The sequence below is a fragment of the Peromyscus leucopus genome, chromosome X (genome assembly GCF_004664715.2).
Source record: "Peromyscus leucopus breed LL Stock chromosome X, UCI_PerLeu_2.1, whole genome shotgun sequence".
In the NCBI taxonomy this organism is placed as follows: domain Eukaryota; kingdom Metazoa; phylum Chordata; class Mammalia; order Rodentia; family Cricetidae; genus Peromyscus; species Peromyscus leucopus.
Genome location: NC_051083.1, coordinates 17691454 through 17716808, shown reverse-complemented (window position 1 = coordinate 17716808; position 25355 = coordinate 17691454).

Genomic DNA, 25355 nt, shown 5'->3' with positions numbered 1-25355 from the left:
TGTGTACTTTATAAATGGCTTCTATCTGAAGTTGGCCAGTCTCTTAGGTTGAATGAGATATGCTTATCTAGTATATTAAACAAAAACATGATTTACTACCTAGACAGACAGGCCAATTCAATGGGTAACATAACGTTCTCTAAAGGATCGTGATACTACTGTTAATTCCCTGTGTGTACCAATTTAATTGCATTTCAGAAGTCAATAAATATTTAAGTAGTTCCAGTTGCCACATTCCAGTTCACTAAGTATTAACTATAAATCACTAGTGAGTTCTTAAAATTTTCTTTTGATGGATTGGCTGGTATTTTACATGAATATAAGTAACACACCTAAAGGTTTCTAGCTTGGTCCTGTAAAGTAAAATTGTACTCTTGAGTTCTCTCTCTGGCCTCATGTTTATGTCAACCCCCCACCCTGTACAATTTTCACAGGGCCCCCTTTTCTTTTCTCTTTACATATTTCATCAGACTCTTTAAGGGACTGGTTGTGATTATTACTGAGCCATATGGGAACCACACATTTTAGTTTTTCCTCTACTGTCTGGAGTAAAAAAGCTCAAAGATTATTTTTTAACTATTTAAAGGCTTAGTATTGGGGAGCCCCATCTTAGTTTCATCATCCAAGAAAGCCAAACCTAGTAACCCTCTTCTCTATTTTCATTCAGCTGACACCTGAATCCGTTTCTCCAAATGGCTGATACTAGTTACTGAGGTATATATTAGTATGCAGCTTTCATGACCTGGTGTGTTTTTAACTAAAAATGTTCTGTATTAGAAGGGTCTGGGAGTCATTATAAGTAGTTGCCTCTTCAAAACTGGATTGTGCCTTCTAGGTAACGTTTGAGTACAAAATAAGGACACTGATGTTTTTTAATCTTTACCTTTTAATCTTTCAATTCAGAAAGTATATTTGTGATAATCAGCTTTCATAAGACATGCATGGGAAAATCAAATGACAGAGCACAAATGTTTATTTGGGTCACAGTTTTAGGAGTTCCATCTATATTCGTTGGTCCTGTTGCTTTAGACCAATGGTGACACAACAGAGGTAGCTCTTGGTGGATAAAACCCATTTATCTCATGGCCAGGATGTGTGTGTGTGTGTGTGTGTGTGTGTGTGTGTGTGTGTGTGTGACCTGAATGTATAAGAGGAAGAGAAGGAGGTGAGGGAAGGAAACAGATCAGGGTCCCACAACCTGCTTTTGACATCCCTTCAATGATACAAGGACCTCCCACCAGACCCTACCTCTTAAAGTTTTCACCACCTTCTAATAATACCAAACCAGGGAATAGTTCTTTAATACATAAGCCTTTGGGGGACACTTAAGATCCAAACCATGGCAATATTCCTATGTCTTGTTAAAATTTTACATTCATCTAACTTTTTATTGTAATGAGAACACTTAAGATCTATACTTGGAACAAATTGAAGTGGAAAATATATAAACAGCAGGAACCATGTATAGTGGATCTCTAGAAAGGTATTTATCTTTGTTTTTTCTTTTTGGTTTTTGGTTTTTCAAGACAGGGTTTCTCTGTGTAGCCCTGGCTGTTCTGAAACTCACTCTGTAGCCCAGGCTGGCCTCGAATTCACAGAGATTCGCCTGGCTCTGCCTCCTGAGTGCTGGAATTAAAGGTGTGTGCCACCATTGCCCAGCTATAGAAAGGTATTCATCTTATATAGGCACAATGTTGTGCCTGTGGAACAGAAGCTTCTCATTTCCATCCCTTTCCCTGGTATCCACCATTCTATAATTCTGGCTATTTTAGATACCTCATGTAAATGCAATCATACAGTATTTTCCCTTCTGTGACTGGATTATTATTTCATTTAGCTTAAGGTCTTCCATATTCACTTATGTCAATTTCTTTCAGAATAACATTCCATGGTGTAGTATATCAAATTTTCCTTATTTATATACCCACTGATGAGCATTTACATTGTTTCTGAGTCTTGTTTATTGTGAATAGTGCTATAATGAACATGGGAAGGCAAGTATCTCTTCAAGATCCTGGTTTCAGTTCTTCTACATTAACACCTGAAAGTTGGACTTCTGGATCATATGTAGTCATGGTCTGTGATATACCACCATGTTGTGTTCCTTTTTGTATTCCCTCCAAGAGTGTACAAGTGTTCGTTCAGGTTTCTCTACATTCTCACCAATGCCTACTTTCTAATTTTTTTTTTTGCTATGATCAGTCATCTCATGTTTTCATAATACTTGTATGTCTTCTTTGGAAAAATGTCTACTCATATTCTTAGCCTGGGTTGTTTTTTGTTTTTTAAATAAGAAAAGTTTTTGCTAGTTGCTCAGGCTGGCCTGAAACTTTACTATGCATCCCAGTTTGAGCCATTTCAAATAAAGCTATTTGCTGTTGAGTTCCTTATGTATTTTGGATCGTGTAACAGAGAAATCATTTGCACATATTCTTACCCATTCTTCTTGCTGCTCTTTCATTCTGTTTCTTTTGTTATGCAAAAGATTGATAGTTTTTAATGCCTCATTTGATAGAAGTGGCTGTCGTTTCTCCAATTTCTCCAATGTGTCTTCTTGATACCATTGTCAAAAGTCACTGTGTTTGTTTTTGGGCTTCTATATATTGGTTCATCTCTCTGCATGTCTGCTTTTATGCCACGGTCATAGTACTTTAACTACTGTTTTGTAGCATAACTTGAAACTGAGATATATGATGCTACCAGCTTTTCTTTTCTTTTCTCATTTTTATTAGCATATTGTACACAATGATGGATTTCATAATAACATTTTCATTCAGGCATATCGTGTTTCACTTAACTATCTCCAGATTCATCTATTTTCCTACAAATTATATGATTTTGTCTTATTTATAGCTGAATAAAATTACATTGGATATCTATGCCACATTTTCTTAATCCATTTATCTGTTGATGGCCATCGAGGATGATTCTGTAATTTGACTGTTATTAATAGTGCCACAATAAATGTGTGTTTTCTTTTTCTTTCTCAAGTTTTTTCTTTTCTTTTGTTTTTTTTTTTTTGTATCCAGGGCCCTGGTGGTCATTATAAATTTTATATATTTTTCTATTTCTGTAAAATGTGTTATTAAACTTTAACAGGGATTGCAATCCCTTGCTTTGGTAGTGTATTAGTTAGTTAGGGTCATTTGGGAAGAGAAAATATCAGTTGAGAAAATGGCTCCCTCAGATTGGCCTGTGGGGCATTTTCTTAAATGATTATTGATGTGAGAAAGCCCAGTTCTCATGTTACTATTAAGCTGGTGGTCCTGGGTTCTATAAGAAAGAAGGCTGAGCAAGCCACAAGGAGCAAGACAGTTAGCAGCACTCCTCCACCCCCCCCCTACCCCCGTGGCCTCTGCAGCTCCTATTTCTAGGTTCCTGCCCTGACTTCCTTTGATAATAGATTGTGATTGGCACTGTAAACTGTAAGCTGAAGTAAAATAGACCCTTGCTTTTGGTCATGGTAGTTAAAATGGTTATAGAAAACAAACTAGAGCAGGTAGTATAGGCATTTTGACATTAAATCTTCTGTACATGAGCACAAAATGCTTTAACATAGAGTGCTTTTATCTTTTACTTGTAGCTTCTTTCATCAATATTTTGTTGTCTTTAGTGTGTAAATCTCATTTATTTACTTGGTTTTTTGAGACAGGGTTTCTCTGTGGCCTTGGCTGTCCTGGAACTCGCTCTTTAGATGAGATTGGCCTTGAATTTAAAGATCTGCCTGCCTCTGCCCTCGAAGTGCTGGGATTAAAGGCGTGTACCACTGCCGGGAATAAATCTCACTTTCTTATCTGTATTTTGTCTTTAAATATTTTGTTCTTGACATCTGCACAAAATTAGATTGACTTACTTCCCTTTTCCTGAATTTCATTGTTAGTATGTAGAAAGAGTACTCATTTTGTAGGTTGAATTTTATTTTTTAAATTTTTTTTTGGGGGGACAAGGTATCACTGTGTACTACAGGCTGACCTGAACTCACTGTGTATCCATCCTTATGTCTCAGCTTCCCAAACACTGAGATTATGGGCATGTGCCTCCGTGCCCAGATCAATGTTTAAGTTTATATCTTGTAACTTTACAGAGTTCATTTGTTCCTATTATTTCTCTATATGTTTGTGTAGTAGTAGTTAGAAATTTCTACATATAAGATCTCATGTTATCTGCAAAAAGAGATGATTTTACTTGCTTCTTTCAAATTTTCTTTTCCTCACCTGGTAATTTAATACAGGATGTCTACTGCTCTATTAACTAGGAGTGGTAGGAACAGACAGCCTTGCCTTCCAGGAAAAGCTTTCCCTATTTTTCCATTAAGAATGATGTTAGTTGTGGACTTAAAAGGATTTTATTTTGCCTAAGTAATTTCCTTCTATTTCTAGTTTCTTGAGAGATTTACTGATGAAAGCCCAATTTTGCAGGTGTTGATATCATAAAGTAATTAGTATACCTCATTCTATTAATGCTGCATGCTGTTTATTGATTTGTATATTCTGAGTCATTCTTTTATCATAGTGACAAATGCCATTTGGTCATGGTGTATCATTCTTTTAATGTGCTATCAATTTGTATTTGATGATTTTTTTGTTGTTGAGAATTTTTTTACATCTGTATTAACTGGGGATATTGCCTTATGTTTTGATATTTATTTTATATTATCATTGTTTGGATAGCATCAAGAACTTTGATCTCATGAATTGAATTTGTAATTGTTCCTTCCTTTTCAGTTTTGGGCAAGAGTTTCAGAAGGGTCAACATCAATTCCTTAAATGTATGGTAGAATTTACCAGTAGATACATTTGGCCCTGGGCTTTTTTGTGGTTTAGGTTTGTGATTATTTCTAAATACTAAAAATTTTCTTCTTTGAGGGCCTAGAGAGATTGCTCAGTGGTTAAGGATGCTTGTTACTCTTACAGAGGACCTGGCTTTGGTTCCCAGTACCCACATGGCAGCTAACAACTGTCTGCAACTCCAGTTCCAGAAGATCTATTGCCCTCTTCTGGTCTTCATGGTGAATAGACACACATGCAAGTGAAACATATAAACTTAACAAATGAATAATTCTTAAGAATAATTTCTTCTTTGACTCATTTGTTCAAGAATGCCCATCTTTTCCACATTTGTAAATTTTCAGTTATGGTTACGCTATTAATTTCAAGTTTGAACACATTGTGGTTGAAAACATAATTAATGTGATTTTAATCTTCTTAGATTAATTAAAATTCCCTTTGTGACCTGCAATGTAGTCTATCCTGGAGAATGTTCTAATGGGCACTTGAGTAGAATATGTATTCTACTGAGCTGAGTGGAATGATTTTAGGTCCATTAGGTCCATCCAGTCTGTAGTATTGGTCAAGTCTACTATTTCCATCTTGAGCATCTATGTGAACATTCCGTCCATGAATAAGAGTAGGTTATTCATACTATCACAGTATTGGTACCTCTTTCTCCATTTGTGGCCAATTTTATGCATACATATTATCACTGAATCATCCCAGTTAACTGACCCCTTTTATGTATTCTGACAGTTTGGGGCCTAATGTCTCTTGTTGTAAGTATAATCATTTCTGAATCATCTTTTTCTGTCTCATCATTTTCTTTTTTTGTTTTTGTTTTTGTTTTTGTTTTTCGAGACAGGGTTTCTCTCTGTAGCTTTGCGCCTGTCCTAGAACTCACTCTGTAGCCCAGGCTGGCCTCGAACTCACAGAGATCCGCCTGCCTCTGCCTCCCAAGTGCTGGGATTAAAGGTGTGCGCCACCACCGCCCGGCTAACAGTCTCATCATTTTCAGCTCACGCATTTTCTTAAATCTATAGTAAATCTTTTGTAGATGGCTTATGTAGGTAGCCCTCCACATATATAGGTCTGACACCCACAGATTCCACTAAGCAAGGCTTAAAAATATTCACAACAAAACAATTTTAATTTGTACTGAATATATTTTGGCTTCTTTTTTTGTCATTATTCCTAATCACCATTTAACAAATTCTGTATTTGCATAGCATGTATATCATTTACACATTATAAGCAATCTAGAGATGATGTATAGTGAGGCTGTGCATAATATTGTGTTCTAGCATTAGTGAACATCTGTAGATTTTGATATATATGTATGTATGTGTAGGGGAGGGGCATGTCCTGGAACAGAGCCCCTGTGGCCATCAAGGGATTGATTACTCTAGGTAAATCTTGCTTTCTTATCCTTTCAGCCATTCTTTCTTTTTTGATTGGGAAATAAATGATTTCTATTTTGAGTACTTATTGGTAGGAAATGATGTAGTAGTGCTATTTCATGCAGTTATAACCTATATAAGATAATAACAACTTAGTTGAATCACATGTAAAAACTACAGCTTTACTCTCATAATTTATGATATTGATGCCATAATTTTTATATATAGGTTTGGCGATTAAAATACACTTTTAATGTTTCTCTTAATGTTTATACTAGAATTCAAAGTGAATTTTCATATTACATATGCTCTTTATTGTATATTGTGTCTTTCTGTTTGAATATTTATCTTCACCAGCGAGTTTCATATGCTTTTGTATTCCTGCTTGTTTTTCTTGCATTTCATCTACTCTTTTTTTTTTTTTTTTTTTTTTTTTTTTTTTTTTGGTTTTTCGAGACAGGGTTTCTCTGTGTAGCTTTGCGCCTTTCCTGGAACTCACTTGGTAGCCCAGGCTGGCCTCGAACTCACAGAGGTCCGCCTGGCTCTGCCTCCCGAGTGCTGGGATTAAAGGCGTGCGCCACCACCGCCCGGCTTCATCTACTCTTTTTACATTTAAGGCATATATTTTAATAATCTACAGTCCTTCATATCCATTTTCTTGCCCGCTTCTCTTCCTCCCTTTCTTCCTCCATTCCTGTTTCTTCCTCTCCTTTATTGCCTTTATTTTACCAGGTACAGTATTCTTCCATGGCAGGTTTCTTTTATCATTCTATACTTTGAATCTGTATAGTCACTTTCCTTTTTGACCTGTAAAATCTTCACAGTGAAGTCTACTGATAATCTAATGGAAGTTGCCATATGTAATAAGACACATGGTTTTTTTTTTCATTGCTTTCAAAATTCTGTTTGCTTTGAACAATAACTGAACTGTGTCTTGATGAGGATTTCTTCACATTTATCCTATCTGCTATTCATTGACTCCAGATATGAATTTCTTTTTCTACATCTGGGAAGTCATGGATCATTACTTTTTAATAAGTTTTTGGGAAACCTTTCCCTCTTCTCCTCTTGCAACTCCTGTAATGCATACATTGGTCTCATTAATGGTGCCCCATGGGTATCTTAATTTCTCTTCTTTCTCTTTTCCTTTGGCTTCCCTAATGGGATAAGATGGGATAATTAATTTGAGTTTAGTAATTATTTTTTCTGATTGATCTAGTCTATTGTTAAGTTTTCTAGTGAATCTTCCAGTTTAGTTCCCACTCTTTAGTCCCAAGATTTCTGCTTATTTTTTCCTATTTCTTTGTTGAAGGAGTTACTTTGTATATGAATTCTTCTCCTGGCCTCCTCCAGTATCTTTTTCCTGGCTATTTTAATGTTGTCCCATAAATTTTATTTCCCTACTTCATTTGCTTTATTTTAGGAGATTAATTTTGTTCCTTTCTTTGGGACTTCTGTTCCTTGAATTTTTGTGTTACTCTCAGCTCACCAGACAAATAGTTAACTCCTGAAATATAGTCCTTACGTATCAATTAGCTCCACTTAAGATTTTGATGGTTTTCAAACATTTGTACTAATTTAACCTCAATTCTTTGCTGTTGGTGGCCCCCAGGATTCATGCATATACCAAGTCCAGTTAGCAGCAAGGCACAATAAGACAGAGGCCAGCCAGTCTCTAGCACAGCCTCTGGAAAAACTGCATCAATAGACACTATTCATCTCTTTTCCAGCCCAAAGAGAAACTAGGGTTTTTGTTTTGTTTTGTTTTTCCTGTTTGCTCTGTATTGAGCCTGTTGGTAGCACTATGGCAACTGCCAGCATAAACTGTCATCTAGGATCACACTGAACCTGGTAGTTAAGAGTATGCCATATGCCAGGTCCTGTTAGCTCCTCGGGACAGACAAGACTAGGGCCAAAGGATATCACTCAACTGCAAGAGTTGTTAGAAGAGTCCAGCAGTAGACTTCACATGTCCCCTAAAGAAGTTGGGGCATTGGACAAGTGATCACACTCTTTCCTTCAGGGAGAAGCCGAGAGCTGGTGTTTTTTCATCTGTTGGCCCCTCTGCTCTCTGAGGAGAGGGCCTGAGATGACTATCAGTCTTAACTACTGTCCCTGATCTCAATAAGCACCAAGTGGCTAGAGTATATGCCTGTTACAATCAGTATGCTAAGATAAAAGTAGGGCTGTTCTTTCAGACAGCTCCTGGAAAAGTCAGAGTGTTAGCTCCAACTTTCTCTTCTTGGGGAAAAATTATAAACTGGGTAGTTTCCTGTCAATCATATAGTGTAGTGTAATGGATCATGATTACGAGAGGGTGTTTCAAACTTCTCTACCAGTTTTGAAGCGATTGTTTTTCACATTCACCTGTGGTCCAGGAGTGGCTCATTTGTTTTCGGGATTTCATTTACATTGATTTGTTTGTTAGGGTTCGAGTACCTACCACAGGCCTGGAAGACCAGAGGACTTGTGGAGTCAGTTCCCTCTCTGTCATGCAGATTCCTGGGATTAAGCTCGGAGCCCTCACCCACTGAGCCACCTTGCATTCCTTTCTGGATTTCTTGGGAAGGCATTGGTTGGTGTTTTGCTGTTGAATTGGTGTGGCCATTAGGATGAGAAAGTTAAGAGTTTCCAGTTATGTTTTCTTGTTGATAGCGTTTTATGTAGTGATCTCTATTAGGCAAATTTTACAAGGATATTCAATTTTACAAGGATATTCAGTATTATTGTGAAAATATTATTGAGGAAGCAACTTAATTTTGTATTTTATGCCTTTATTGAGGAATAAATAATGTACAGTAAAAATAGCTGCAAATGCATGTGTAATTTGATGCATTTTAACAGTGTTTGTGAAATTATTATCATAATTCAGATATCTATGACACTCCAAAGTTTCCTTGTGCCCTTGTGTAGTCTAGCATTTTTGATACATTTTTTTCTATTAGTCTCACACACATTTTGTTAAATTTATCTCTAAATATTTTCATATTTGATGCTATTATCATTGACTGTATTTAAATTTTCACTTACGGTTTATTTCCACTACATAGAACTATACTCAACTTAATCTTATTTATTTCATTTATTAGTCCTAGTAGCATTTTCATAGATTCCTTAGAGTATTTTTAACCTAAATTATTCAGATCACGTACAAATAATGATAAGTTTACTTCCTTTCTAATCTCTATCTAGACCTGATTTGACCATCATTGTATTATTTGATGGCATGTAGCTTCTCATTTTATTTCATTTCCTAGGAACTTAGCATGATATTTAAATATACAATACAGTATTGTTATCTGTAAGCGCAATGTGGTAGAGCTGATTTCTAGAAAATATTCTTCTTGCATAGCTGAAATTTTATGCCAGTTGATTGGCAACTGCCTAGCCCCTAATGGCCACCTTTCTATTCTTTAAGGCTGACTGTTTTCAATATCTCACATAATTGAGATCACTTGGAATTTGTTCTTGTATGACTAACTTTCTTTGGTTAGCATAATGTCTCTAATGTTACAGGATTCCTTTTGAAAAATCTTTTTTTTTTTTTTTTTTGGTTTTTCAAGACAGGGTTTCTCTGTGTAGCTTTGCGCCTTTCCTGGAGCTCACTTGGTAGCCCAGGCTGGCCTCAAACTCAAAGAGATCCACCTGGCTCTGCCTCCCGAGTGCTGGGATTAAAGGCGTGCGCCACCAACGCCCGGCTGAAAAATCTTTTAATGAAAATGTGTTTTACCTGCATATTTGTCTGTGCACGACTTGCATACCTAGTGCCTGTGGAGGCCAGAAGAGGCTGTTGGATCCCCTGGAGCTGGAGTTACAGGTAATTGTGAGTCATTACATGGATGCTGGAAATTGAACCCAGGTCCTCTGGAACGACAAGTGCTCTTAATTGCTTGACCATCTTTCCATCCCCTTGTTATTTTTCTTCATTAATTTATTTATGTGGCAGAGGGTATGTGCCACAGAGCAGGTGGAGGTCAGAGGACAGTTTGCAGGAGTTAGTTCTCTCCTTCTACTTTGTGGGTCCTGTGGATTGACTTTAAGCTGTCAGGCTTCTCTCAGCAAGTGCCTGCACCCATTGACTGAGCCATCATTTTAAGAGGCTAAATACTATTTCATCCATTGTTTGTATGTGTACATTTATGTGTGTGGTAACAGTTTAAAATCTACTTACCTGTTGTTCATGGACACTTGTTTACACTATATTACTTGTCTTAGACACCGAGTTCCTCAGCAGTAATCTGAGGATTGTGATAGCGCAAATTTATAGTTATTATGACAATTAAATGAGACAGTGTGTACATCGTTCCTAGAAAAGGACTTGGCAGAATATATATCCCCTAACTCTTTATTTTTTGAGCCTTACTATTTTTTTTTAAAAAGTCAGCATTATGTGCTCTTAATATTTATTTCCATTTTTTTGTTTCTGTCATCAAATAATTCATCTAAATTTTAAAAAGGAAAATATGTTAATATAGTTGGGCTTTTCTGTATCTTGAATTTGATATATTCCCTAAGCTTACTAATTCAACAAAAATGGTACTTATTGGAATTATTATAAATTTGCCATTATAAACATTTTCTTTGAACTTCTTCAGCTTGTTGCTGTCATCCCTGGGTTATAGTAATCAGAACTGCACATGATATTCCAAGTGAGAGCAAATGATGAAAGACTTGAGGCAGAGTAAAGTCAGGGAGAAGGGAAAGATAGCATGCATTTTCCCTGGGTTTTACAATTTCTCACTTGACTAGAGCAATAATTCTTTTGGATTAAATAGCATATTGGACTTTTTTTTTTCTTTTCAGGAAACAGTATAGAATGACTTCCAAATCTCTTTCCTGTTTAGAGCTGATAGCTTGGAGCCCATGAAGATCCTGTCCCCAATCCAACCATAAAAGAACATTCTTACCTCATATTTGTGCCTGCTGAGCCACTGATACTGTAGCTAGAGTATCTGGGAGGGCTCTTGGTTGGACTTTCAGCACATAATTTTAAGGATCTAGGGTTAGAGAAGAGTTGAGCTACTTCTAGTCCATTGCACCCTCATCTCTGCATCTCTTACTAAGCAGGCTCTTAGAATTATGTGCATATTTAGAGAGTTGTTTGCTAATCTCCTCCTGCCCATCCCTAACCTGAAGTAGGGTCCAGATCTGTTTATATGACCTGAGTTGTCTTAGTCTGTTTTGTTGCCTCAGCATTTTATGTAGGACTGGGTAATTTATAGAGCAAAGAGCTTTGTTTCTCTTAGTTGTGGAATCTGGGGAGTCCAAGACCCACTGACTACATCTGTTGATGGCTTTCTTGCTGCATTGGAACATTGCAGGAGAGTATCAGATACGAGAGCTTCTTTATTTTTCCTGTTGTGGTTAATGTGATAAATAACTTGAGAATAACAATTGAAGAAGAAGAAAGATTGTTGCTTTCCAAAATTTTGACCCTGCTTTTAAGGCAGTATGTCACAATAAGAAAAAAGCAACAACAAAAGAACGAACCTGTTTATCCTGTGGAAGACAGAGGAGGATGAGCAGGAGGGGGTGCAGGGAGACAACTGGAGACAGCAGCCCTGGCCACTGGTTCTCTACCTCCTTGAGCTAGGCCCCATTTCCGAAATGTTTTTAGAACCACCACCACCTATAGGGTCAATCCTTGAACAATGAGCCCGTGGGGGGGCATTTCAGATTCAAACCATGACACATAATGTGGAAAAGGAAGCTCAGGCCTCCCCTTCCCAAAGCCACTAATCTCTCACCATGGGGAACCCCTAGGGTCATGACCTCTTCTAACTGAATTATCTCCCCAAAGCCCTGCTTTCAAATACCATCAAAATATTAATTTGGGGACTTGCATCTCCAACATATGAATTGCTGGGGAGTCATTCAAACCACAGCAAGTATACAACAAAATTATATATTTTTGGTATACAAAAATGAAAATAAGAAGCTTATGCCAGATCATACTTCTGTATTAGGCTTCTTCTTATTTTACTCCAACTTGCAAAATGTCCAATGAAAGGAATCTTGCAGCTTAATTTGGTAATAAAGTTAATATTGGATGCTACCATAGCAGAGGAAGGAATTTACTAACTAATCTCAAATTAGCTTGGTAGGTAGAGATAGGGTGGAGATAAGTGAGAGGCTTGTGTCCATGTATGAGTTCATTTGAGAACTTTGGATGGAAGGACAGGAAACATCCTAGTAGCATTACTATTAAATGTTCCTGGGTGTCTCCTAACTCGTTTTCTTCCAAGCTACATGTGCATTTGGTGAACATTGTTGAGTATTTGCCACATGTAAGAATTATATTTCTGAAACAAGTTATTTCTATTATTTGTTTTGGTTGAACAGCTTGACTATTTGAGGGGATAGTTCAGTTCTTCTTGGATGTAGAATTGAAATGCAAAGAACACATAGCCCCTTTAACCCTATACTGTCTGCTCAAGTTTTTAATTCACACCAAACAGGTACCATATACTACTTTCATAGCTTGAGCCCTAATCCTAACCGTTACCAACACCACACACACACAATGGTTCCCCTTAAGAGCAGAGATTTGACTTTACTGGTGGTGGTTGGCAATGGTGGCTGGATGACTCTGTTAGAACAGGAAGGAAGAACCAAAGATAGCAACATCTAGTAGTAGAGGGTTGGAGGCACATTGTGTGAGACTCTCCTCCTCCTTCCTGTGTGTTCCAGACTCCCTGATTCTATCACAGAAATATCTGTGCCTATTTCCTGGCCAGGGGCAGTCTAGATAGCTGGGGATCCAAAGTTTCCATTAACCCTCTCTGGCCTGGAATACTTAAGGAGAAAATCCCAGATGCCCAATTAATTACCATTACTTTGCTCTCCAAATACTGTTCACTGAATACTTTAGCTACAGTTCACTTTGTGTTGAAGTCATTGAATACAATATCTATGATACTATTTTGATTATCTGTATTAGTATGGTTATGAGCTCTTACAAAGCTAAATCTTGGGTTCCAGAGTCTGAGCACTCCGAAAAATTGAAAATCATTAGCTTTCACCTGATTCTGTATTGTCTTTAAACAACTATTATTTCCTCTATTACTAAAAAAAATCCATTTCTTTGAAATGTTAACAACATGGAGTCTGAAGTTCTTCAGATTTGAATTCCAGAATATTGTATTTTGCCTTCTGTAAAAATGAGAGTGGGATAGGTGGGTAGCTAAGTGGTAGAGCAATTGCTTAGCAGTCATGAGGCCCTGGGTTCTATCCTCAGCACTGATAAATAGACAAATGACAGACAAGCATGGGTGGTATCCTGGGTGTGGTGCCTTGTATCTGCATTCTGGGCGCTTGGACGCCTGACACGGGAAAGACTGCCGGGAGTTTGAGGCTGTCCTGGGATATAGAATGAATTCCAATCCAGCCTGGGAAGCAGTGTGAGACAGTCTTAAAATACCCACCCCCTGAAAAACAAAACAGAACAAAACCAAAGACTACTACATGCGGAATTGTGAGAATTCGGTGAGAGTACTATATGTTAACTTTTCAGCATATAGTATATCATAAACATAGTTCTACCCTGATTATTAATGGCCTAAATTTTGAAATGCTTGTTAGAATTATCTCCTAAAGAAATATAATACTTGAAGCTTTATATGGTTATGATTGCCATATACTGAATATGGTACATGTTTTAAGGTCACACAGTTGGAAAGTGTTAGAAAGTGATGCTTGATTTCAGGCTGGAAGCTTTGCGATTCTATAGTCCTAATGACTGCAATGAAATTAAACCACTGTTTGGCATCTTATTTATTTTTCATGATTTGATTCTTCAGCTGAGACAGAAGAAAATATTTTATATGTTACATTTAGCTACAGTCTAGATCACAATTATCGCAGAATACCAGAGGTCCAAGGAAAAGGTCCAGTGGGAACTATTTTGGCTCCAAGCAAGGTGTACCTCTTAAAGGTTCTCTTGGTGACTGAATAGTGACAGAAGTTCTCCATTTATTGAGATACAGATTCTAAACAGTAAACTGAACTTCCACAATTTTCCTGGTGTCCTCAGTCACAGGTAGTCTCTATTTCTGCTCTTTTGGCCCCAATGGATGTACAAACTAGTAAACTAGTTCATTTGGATCTCTGCCCCCTCACCTTTCTCGCTTCAGCCTGCCTGTTCACTTCTTCCTGTACTTGGGTGTGGTGCAGATGTTTCTAAAAAGATAGCTTTATGATCAAGAAGGCTATGGCTTTGAAAGTGATTTTAGTGGCTTAGCACTTAGTGAGTACCTCTTGGATGGTCACATTTATAAGAGAAGGAGAAAAATATGCTTTTGAATTACCTCTCCCTCTATGAGAGGAAATGGACAAACATACATGAAAGTTATAAGGATAATCTAAATGAATAAATCTGCCAGTTGATTATTTTGTCAGTCAACTTTAGGGTCCTCTAGTTCATTGCTTCTGAAACTGCTGTGCATACAGACCACCTAGGGGAAGGATATTCAAATGCAGCCTTGATTCAGTAAGTCTGGGTGGAGTCTCCTAGTCTAACAACTTTCTAGGTCAAGCTAGTGATACTGGCCCAGAGATGATACTTGGAGTATGAAAGTGCCACACACCAAGGAGGATGTACTATAAATGCAGTGTTTTCTGGTTAAGAAAATTGACATATTGAGAGATTTTGACCTGCTTATATGTAGTCTGGAATGATTATTGGACAGTGTCATAGAAAAATAAGTTAAAATTGGTGTGCTGAGAATTTCAAATTTTCTGTGAGAGTCTGAGCAAAGCGTTAATATAATCAGAAGAGGGTTCCTGATGCTTGGTGGAGGGTGAGAATGGGGAAAACCAAAAGGAGATTTGATTCCAAGACTATTATGGAAATCTGGGCAATGAGAGGGTAGAGGCCTGGAGTGGGATCATGACAGTGGAAATGGGCAACAAGGCCTGGGTGGAAGAGAGCTCAGTTGCCACGGACCGCCAAATATGCCGCACTTAGGATTTCCCCAATAGCTCTAATGGTTGAAGTCAGTTTCATAGCCATCATTTTGTTTCATCGGCACAGCAAATGTGGGAGATTGGTGGTTGCTTTCACCCCTGTTTTACAAATGAGATTATGTAACAGAAACTAAAACCATGACTGAGAAATGCCCAGCCTAACTTCAAATGAAAAGGCATGTCATAAGAAGTTAGAACTGTTCATTTTGACCTTTATGGGTTTATTTCTCATTAGCATAGTAAAATATTTTACATATGAAAGTAACATATTTGAGATTATGCTATATAGTCTTTATCCTTCCCTCCAGTTCTCCTGCTTAATTAATTATGGCTCTTTCCCTTGTCATTAGAGATTGTTTTAAAGCTTAATTTTAAATTACTTTTTAATAGCCCATCATGTAGATGCATCATACTTTAATTTAGTAGTTCCATGAAATCAGTCATTTATGTTTCCTCATTTTGTTGTTATTTTTGGTATTGCCATCAGAATAATAATGTGGAGAGCATCTTGAAATATATATCCTATCCAAGCACTGGATAGTTTACTTGAAGCCTTAGCAAATCTTTAAAAAATCTTCTTACTCATTCACAAATGGCCGATTTAATGCTTCAGTAAAGGGTCAGGTCTGCCGAGGGCTTGAGGAGGGTACCCAAGCATCTCTCACCTGGATTAGCAAGTGAACGCTTGCTGGGCCCCTAGTCCAGGAAGTCACATTGGAACATTCAGCTGCACCACTGATCACTATTGATCTTCAGCCTCTTCACCCTGATTACTCAGGAAAAGATGTGCTTTTCAGCGGGCTGTCAATTAGGTAGAGGTGAAATGGAAGAAAAAAAGAGAAAAGAAAAGAAAAGGCCCAGCTACTGCATGCCAGTTGTTTATTGGGAAAGAGACCAACCAGAATGTACGAAAATGAAGGAAGAGGTTGAACTAGAACACTGGCTTACACAGTTTGAAAGTCTGTGGGGGGAAAAGGGGATATATTTCTGATATAATGGAGGATTTTATTGTCTCATTTTTGCTAATAAATATTTTCCTTGGTTATATGACCCTGGAGGTAGAGAGAGTTCAAGTGAAATCCTGTTTATTTCTCATGGGACCTTGGAAGGTTCTCCAATGCCTCTTCCTTGATATTTTTTTCAGTGAAAGACTTATTTATTGAACAATATTTGTTGAATGTGCAGACACTCTAACTGTCCCCTTATACTGTAAGATGTTTCTGTGTCTTGATGTGGCTAATGTCTGAGATTTTATCTGTGAATTGAAGATAATAGTGTAGATCATATAGAAACATTCTGATTTGCAGAAATAATCTCACCTACTAAATGCTTAGTACTACACCTGACATAGAGTCATGTTCAGTAAGTACTACATAGTAGTAGTATTATGAATGTCATTTTATATATATATATAAATAAAAGATCAAGTTATACATATATAATTAGATATAGCTGAATATATTTATATTATTTTAAATAGAAATTATAATGATATAACCATATATTTTTCAATATATTTATAGAAATATTTATAAATAATATAAATCAATATTTATAAATGTATAATGTTATATAAGATGTATGTTTTCTATATATTTAGTTATATGCTCACATGCATATAAAATTATTTTAACCTTTTATTTAAATACATAATAGTTATATATGTAAAAATATAAATACATACGGGAAGGATATATTTATTATAGAATATGTAGGAATTTAATCAAGTCTAGAAATTCGATTCTGACTGGCCCTGCCATTGGAAAGAATCTTTTCTCTGGCTCTGTTATACCTTGCTCCCCTCTCCCTTCCACATCCAGTGTTCAGGGCCTGGTTCCTAAGTATTCATACTGTTGCGCAGTAGGAGTTAGTACAAGCTTTGAAGCCACAGACACCTCAGCTCAAGGGCAGAAAGCTTCTCTTCCTACACAGGCACCCTTGAGCAATTTCTGTAGGCAACTTCTTTTGTCTCACTCCCTTTTCTTGTCAAATGGCGGTTTACACCTAGGTTTCCGAATTATTGGAAGGAGAATCGGGAAATAAATCAATCTATTCTATTTGGCCCATGATTGAGAGGAAAATATTACTTCCCTTTTTTATTTCTTTCTGGCATTTCTGCCTCCCTTTTCTCCACCCACACCCTTCCTAGCTTCCCTACCCGAGCAAGGGATTTCATACTTGGCTGAGACCTGCTTCTTAACAATACCTCCTCTGCCTTGTTATCTGAGTCCGCTGCTGGTCTCTAAGGAAGCAAAAACCTTCAGAATGAACTCACCAGACACTCGTTCCTTCGGCCTGCCTTTCACCGTCTCACCTGAGCATGGCATTTCCTTTTGTTTCCTAGCCTCTAGACTGCCCCACCTCTTTGGGAAGTTGGGGTAGGACTTGGACTTTTTGTGACAAAGCTCAATATTTCCCTGAGCTTTGGAGTTCTTATTGCAGCACTGCTCCTGAAAGCTGGACTATTTATTGGTTATCACTCCCTGCAATACCTGCCTGTTTGGGGGGTTTTGTTTTGTTTTTGTTTTGAACTCATGCTTTATTGTTTTCAGTTGACTGTCAGCCTTTTGTGTGCTTCTGGGGATGGAACCTAGGGCTTCATACATACTAGGCAAGGGCTCCAGTGCTGAGCTACATGCCTAGAACTTTTAGCTCAGAGTACTCCACAGAAGAAGAAGCAAAGAGTGTAAGATCCAGGGGGTGGGGGTGGGGGGAGGAACAGAGGACACCAGGAGAACAAGAGTCTCTAAATCAACTGAGCAAGGCTCATATGAACTCACAGAGACTGAAGCAGCATGCACAGTTTAGTGTTTTTATGGGATACCTGAGTGTGTAAATGAGTGGGTCTCTGGTTTCTTGTACCTTCTCTTGGGCTCTTTTCCTTCTGTTGGTTTGTCTTGTCTAACTCCGATGTGATAATTTTATTTTATCTCATTACATTTTATATTATTATATTTTAAAAAATGAATGAATGAATGAATGAAAACCTGGCCACTAGGGTAAAGGTTAACAACTGACCTGTCATTTATACCTGCTGGCATTGGGAAAACCAGTTTTCTCCAATAGCATAACACCAGGTATGTCAACACCCCAGGACAGGCCTCTTGTTCAGGAATAGTTGACCACCATATAATGGACTCCACAGTTGTTTTGTGTATGTGCTTTTATTTGGTTGCAGTTTGGATTTGTTTGTTTTTCCTTTTTGGTGTTGTTTTATTTTGTTTTCTTTGTTTTGGGGGCTTTTGTTGTTGTGTTGGGTTTTTTGAGAAAGAACTTAAAGTTCTGCAATAGGGTCTCATGTAGCCTAGGTTAGCCTTAAACTTGCTGTATAGGTCAGGACAATCTTGAATTCTAGATCTCAATCCTCCTGCTTACACTGCCTCTCCCAATTGAGAGAGACATTTTAAGGGAAGCTTGTGGGTTAGTGTCCTGTTTAAGGCTCCCTTGGTCACACCTTCAGTAAAGATACTCAAGTTTCTAGAGAGCCTGACGATCTTCAAGTGTCTGGCCAGCCTACAGAGACTAACTCACCCACCCACTCTTCTGGCTTCTTTTTTTTTCTTTTTAGCAGCCAGAGTACCTCTTGAGTTGAACTTTTCTATAAGCATGGTTGAGGAGGGGAAGTGTATGTTGAGAAGTCTTGAATCTGGATCTCCTCATCTAACAGGCTACATTCTCTCTGACTTCAAAGGCTGGGCACTGGTCCAGCAATGATGCTCTTGGCCTCTGCTGGAAGGTGGGGCCAGGTGTGGGAATGCAAACAGACCGTGGGGCCTGTATGAGGCAAATGGGCAGACTGAGGATATGTGACCACAGAAGGGTGCAGATGCCTGTGTGCTTGGCAAGGCTCAACCTTACAAAGGGTACTCCTGGCAGGAATGTTTTCTCTGATTTGTGTCAAGGAGTGGGACTGTTTAAATGTCTAAGTCTAAATTGGGTAATGTTCTCCATAAGCAATAATAAGCATGGAAGTAATTTCCTCTGGGACCCTGACTGTATTACTGTCAGATCACCGGCATACTATACCGATGGGGCCTGTTGATCCTGAAAGTTTCCCGACTTCTTTATGAATCCATTCTCTCCAACCCCAGCAGATGACTTGTCAGTGGCTGTGTGTGTGTGTATGCTGCCTGCCATGCAAAACAGTGCCCTGTGGAGATTTCTAATCTACTCTTTCTCCTCTCTCTTTGCTCAGTTCTCCAGCTCACTGGTGAAATTTCACAGGCCTCTACAGTGTACTTACCCCCTCTTCTCTTCTATTTCTAAGGAAACCGATGTGCATACCTTTTCATGTGTTTACATGCATATCTAGGTACACATTCTTGGCGCCCTAAGGCTATGTGGAAGTCTTTGGCTACACTATATGGGCATGCATGTGTAAAGGCATGTATTTTGTGTGCGCTTTGTCAGAATGTTTGATTGGGAGTGCAGGCGGGCAGACCTGGGGGCAGGGAGGTGTCGTGCTAGAGGACAGTAATTAACCCCTCTTTTGGATAGAGAGGTTTCCATAAAGCTTTAATTGAATTGGGACTCTGGAGAACAGGAAGCTTATCATCCAATGGTGGGAGAGAGAGAAAGAGAGAAAATAAAAAAGATTACATTGACAGTGGAAGAATGTCTTCATCCTCTCTTTTCCCCCAGAATATGTGGGGGATACTCAGTGTTCATATTCTAAAAGGACTTTCTAGTTAGCAAAAGTTGGGGTCTGAGGTGCAGATGGAGTCAAGAAAAGCCAAGGTTTTACATTTTTATGGTAATTTATTTTTTAAAATTGTAATTATTTCATTTCCCCTACTTCCTTCCTCTCTCGCCAACCTCTCTCATATGCCCACTGCCCTCTCTGAAATTCATGGTCTCTTTTTCTTTAATTTTTGCTCTGCACATACACACACATGCACACACACACACACACACACACACACACACACACACACAGAGAGAGAGAGAGAGAGAGAGAGAGAGAGAGAGAGAGAGAGAGAGAGAGAGAGAATTCTTAAATGTGTAAGTATAACCCACTCAGTCTGTTTAATGTTGCATACATCCATATGACATCAGGGCTGACCACCTGGTGTTGGATAACTAAGGGGCAAAGATTTTAAATGATTGTTATCTTCTCCAGCTCTCCTAGACTTTGAAAGTACTTGCTTCCTTAGAGTTCCAGCTCCATCTTGGGCCTGTAGAGCACAGAGACACAATGACTGGGGAATGGAGTATTAAAGCAGAGGGGCCGCAGTGAGGCTTGTTGAGTTTGTTGATGGCCCTCCCGACTCCCAAGGAGCAGCCCAGGAAGGAAGACTCTGGTGGGGAGGTTTTGTGTCCAGAACTAGCCGTAGACAAGGGGCCTGCCCTCCCCACTCATGAAGTAATTGGCAGAATGGCTAGAACAAGTGAATGATTGTGCCATAATTAGTTTATGACCCGAGGGCATGCCAGTTGTAGCCCTGCCAGTCTGCTAGCTGCCACCAGGACAGATATGCCTCATAAAAGCCCAAGCAACAAGGCTATATTCTGTGGGCCTGCAAAGCCAGATGACTCAGGCCTCTGAACTAAGAGTGACTGAGCTAGTGTGTTAACATTTCCTGAACTGACCTTTTCTAAGTTTCATTTTATGCAAAAGTAACCTTTATATTTTATTACAATTGTTAATCCTTGCTTTGACTTAATTGTAATGACTTTTCCTCTCCCTTTCTTCTTTCCTCCCTTCCCACCTCTGTTCTTCCTGTTTTCTCCCTTTTTTCTTCTTTCTTCCCTTCCTCCTCCCATCCTCATCCCCTTCTTTTCCTTAGTTTTCTTTTCTTCCACTCTCCCCTTTCCCTCCCCTCCCTCCTTTTTTCCTTTATTTTGGGAGAACAGTTAGACGAGGGTTCATCTGGCCCATTGTATGACAGTAATTGAAAGCATTCCCTTCTGATCTGCTCAGGAAATGGCTGAGCCAACATCTTCAGGTCTCACTCCCCTGCCCTGTTGCTGGTATGATTGCTGTCCAAATACTCTCTTCCAGTTTCTGGAGAGTTCAAGAAACCTAACTTTGTAATGAGAAATCTATCAACCTGCCAACCTAATTCATATAAATGTTTACCAGACTGTTGGTGCCAGACCTCAGCAGATCTGGACTCTGAAAAGGGTTGTGCTGCTAAGGATCTGTGAGTTCTTTCCTTTCCTGCCCATCAACCTGCACTGCATGTTGACTTCAGATGCTTAGCACATGGGAATCACTGCACCAGTTAAAGCTGAGTTAAAAGTGCAGACACTGTTGCTGATCAAAGCACTGAGCAGCTTGTGTTCATAGGTAGAGGAAAAAGCTCAGGGTTCATGAACAGGGCTTTTACATGTAAGAAGTAAATGCATTCACAAAATGGCCAAATTAAAGCATTGCTCTTATTCTGCAATTTCTTTTAGAGCTCTTAAGATTTTTGTTTCCAGCAGGGTGGAGGTGGTGCAAACGTTTAATGCCAGCACTTGGGAGGCAGAGGCAGGTGGATCTCTGTGAGTTTAAGGCCAGCCTGGTCTATAAAGCAAGTTCCAGGACAGTCAGGGCTGATGATACACAGAGAAACCCTGTCTCGAAAAACAAACAAGATACTTGTTTCCAACAGCACAGAGCAATTTCAACACCCAGCCCTGTTTAGGGAGCAGATCCCAGGTGGAGAGTCTGGAGGATTTTTTTTTAATCTCCTTGCCATCAAGGCCAAGTTTTCACAGCTTAAATTCCTTCCACGTGTGGTGTGTGATTTTGTTGGTTGTGCTGTTCAAAATCAGTATATCTTTTCCATTCCCACTGAGAGTGAATGATCCTACTTTTCCTTGTTTCTCATTGCCTTTCATGTGCACATTGACATTTTTGTGAGAGCTGGTGTCCAGGTCTTTCAGAAAAAATAGCTCTAAAGTGATTATGGGAGAGTCTATCTGTCCTGCTTTGATTTCTGTCTTGAAAGAACTCTTCAATAAGAAGTCTTGAAGAAGAACTAACAGTTTATTTTAAAGAAAGAAGTTTGAGATTGGGTCACAACAAGAATTGGCAAGATGGCACAGTTTTCATATATTCTGCAAGTCAAGCACATTCTTTTTAAACAATGAGTTTTAATAAACTAAACAGGTGCTCATTTAAATGCATTTTAGTTCATAATAGACAAATGAACACGAGTATAATAAATGAATTTATTATGGCCCGTTCCTCTTTATTCCTAACATGGCCACATCTATTCTCAATATTAGTAATACATAGAGGCTAATGCTGTCTTTCCTGACTAGAGGTGTTTCCATATGAAAATATTTGTATTATGAAATAGAAGAATTTTGTTAAAATGCTTAGTGTTCTTGAAAAGCAAACACTTTTTTCTAAGAGACTACAATTCAAGCAAACTATTTTCAGCCATGCCTCACTTATCTTAAAACAGCTTGAACTACAGTAATAGTTTTAAAAGAAAAAAAAAAACGCCTTGGCATTTTGAAACAACTGCCACAAAGCCTGTGGTATAGGAGGAGTGAGGTGGTGTCCTGACTTCAGAGAAACTCACTGATCCTTATGTTTTCTTTTGTTTTCTTTTTTCTCTCGCCCTTCCTTCTTCTCTCCTTCCTTTTCATTCTCTCTACCTCCCTAACCTACTTTCCAGTCTTTGAATTTTTGAGCTAAGGCTCTGTGGCTCAGGTTGGCCTTGAACTCCTGGGCCCCTTCCTACCTCCTCCCACCTCAGACTCCCTGGTAGCTGGGGCTGTAGGCACTTGCCACTGATCCTCATTTTCCTGGGAGCCTGTTGCTGTTTTAGTCAGAGCAGAATCAAATCAAGGAATTAGAATTAGGAGTAGCAGGTTGGTTAGGTTGGGGGTTGGGGTTTAGTATGTTCTAGAAGCAGGCACAGTCAAAGCTGAGTGTGGACAACTAGTATGGGTATACCACAGAAGTGAAGACAGGCAATGCAGAATAAGCAAAGAGCGTTCCTTGCTAAAACTCAAGGTTGTGATATTAATGTACATGCAGGTTTTGCTTAGGCATTTTACTATTACTGGGCGTTTAAGTGATTTAAAAATTTTTATACGTATAAACCATCAGTGTTGTGAATAGTTGCCATAAAAATGGTGTTTCTTTTGTTGAAAGTTATTGCTTTCTGGTATCTTACCAGAAAGGTATTAACTAGGCGTTATTGCTGCTGTTCCATGTTGCCAGACTGTATTCCAAATCCTATACTGTAGAAGAGTGCCTGTTTGCGCAGAACCTGACACACTCAGTATTACCATTCTAACATCTTTGCTAGTTTGATAGGTTAGTAAGTATACTGTCCATTTGTTCCCTTTTAATTTACTTAGCAGAGCTTCCCATTTTAAATGTCATATTTTACTGTCTCTTTGTTCCATCATTTTCTTTCATCACTTTACAAGGAAGTCTGGACATTGATCTTGTATATTGTTATCCACTCCTTATATTTTGGGCAGTCAATTTTACCATTTATATTTGTCACACATTTTTCTAATTTTATTGTTTTCATTTTTTACGTGTGCTTTATCATCTTTCACTATGGAAAAGTGTTCTCTTTTACATTTATGTATTCAGATACATCCATCCTGTCTGTGATGTTTCTTTCATTTTTCAATATTCAAAAATTTACCACTCCTCCACAGATGGGACAAATATGTGATTCTGTCTTCCGTATTCCCCCAGGGTGTTTTTTTGTTTTTTATATTTAATTCCTGTGCCCATCTGGAATTCATTTAGTATATGGTATGAGGTATGGATCTAAAGTAAAATCTCCATACTAATATCCAAATGTTTTAGCAATTCAATTTGGCAAATACTGCTTGAACTTCTTCTGTGTGCTAAGCATTAGACTAAGTACCACAACAATTTTTCCCCTTAAAATCGAGTCCATGCTCTCCAAGTCTGTGACTGTCTCTGTTTCCTGTCTTTGTCTCTCTGTCTCTGTTTGCCTGAATGTCTGTCTTTCTCTCTCCCTCCTTCCTTCCTCCCTCTCTCTGTGCATGCTTTTGGCATTCTTTCCATCTTTCTCCCAAGAGAAGTGCAGTAATGGCTGTAATAATGTATATATTTATGTAACTGTAATAAAGTGCAAAGAAAATTATGATAGGTATTATTCAAAAAGTGAGGAGCAGGAACTGGAGGTGTAGCTCAGAGGTAGAATTCTTGCTTAGTATGCTTGAAGCTGTGGGTTTGATTCTTGGTATACTCCCTACTCCACCCAACCCTCCCAACACAGATGTCAGGATTCAGAAGCTCTGGGAATATAACAGACTGTGAGGTTCTACCTGAATGAGGTAAGTAAGAGATTCAAAATAGAGATGACATTTATAAAGTGTTCTAGTGGCAAGATTTTCTTCATTCAAAAACATGCAGTGAATAGTCTATTGGGACTTGTGCTGAGAACTTAAGATAACTACGTATAAAATACAGTCCCTGTGCAGTAGCTACTCAGCATCATTTGTCATTAAGGAAATGGAGTCAGAACTACTACAATAATATTTTCACCTATTTAAAATTATTATGTTGAAAAAACTGAAAATGAGTATTGTTGATAATGGTGTAGCATTAAAATTTGAATTCTTTCATACATTGCTGGTGCAGATATGAAATGATATATTTCCTTTTAAGTTTGGCAGTTCTTCAGAATGTTAAACACAAAGTTACAATAGTATGATTTGACTGTGAAATGTCTCCCTACAAGCCTTGAATGTTTGGTGATTCTGTTTTGTAAGGTAGAGGAAACTTTCAGAGGTCTGACCTAAATAGAGAAAGTAGATAATTAGAAGCAGCCTTTGAAGGTTATATCCTGTACATGGCCCCTTTCTCTCTGTTTGCTTATTGTCTGCTAGGCAAGTATCTTCTGCTACATGCTCCAATCCCTCAAAGACTATGGCCTGTAATCTCCAAAACTGTAAGTCAAAATAAATGTTCTCCTCCTTTAATTTGTTATGGCAGGTATTTAATCACAACAATAAAAAGCTAACTAACACAGAAATTTGGTATGAGGAGTGGAGTTCTTGCTAATCTGTGAAAATAGTTTGGCAAAGTTTGGAGGAACAGGTTAGAAGATGACGAGTATGGTGGGAGCTCAGCTGATCAGAGTGCTAATAGGAATGCTGACCGTGCTGACTATGCTCATGAACTTTCAAATAGGAACCACAGCACTATTAGGAGTTGGAGTAAAAGCCTCACGTTTCACTCTGGCAAAAGAACTTGTCCACATTTTGTCCTTGTCCTGAGACTTTGTGT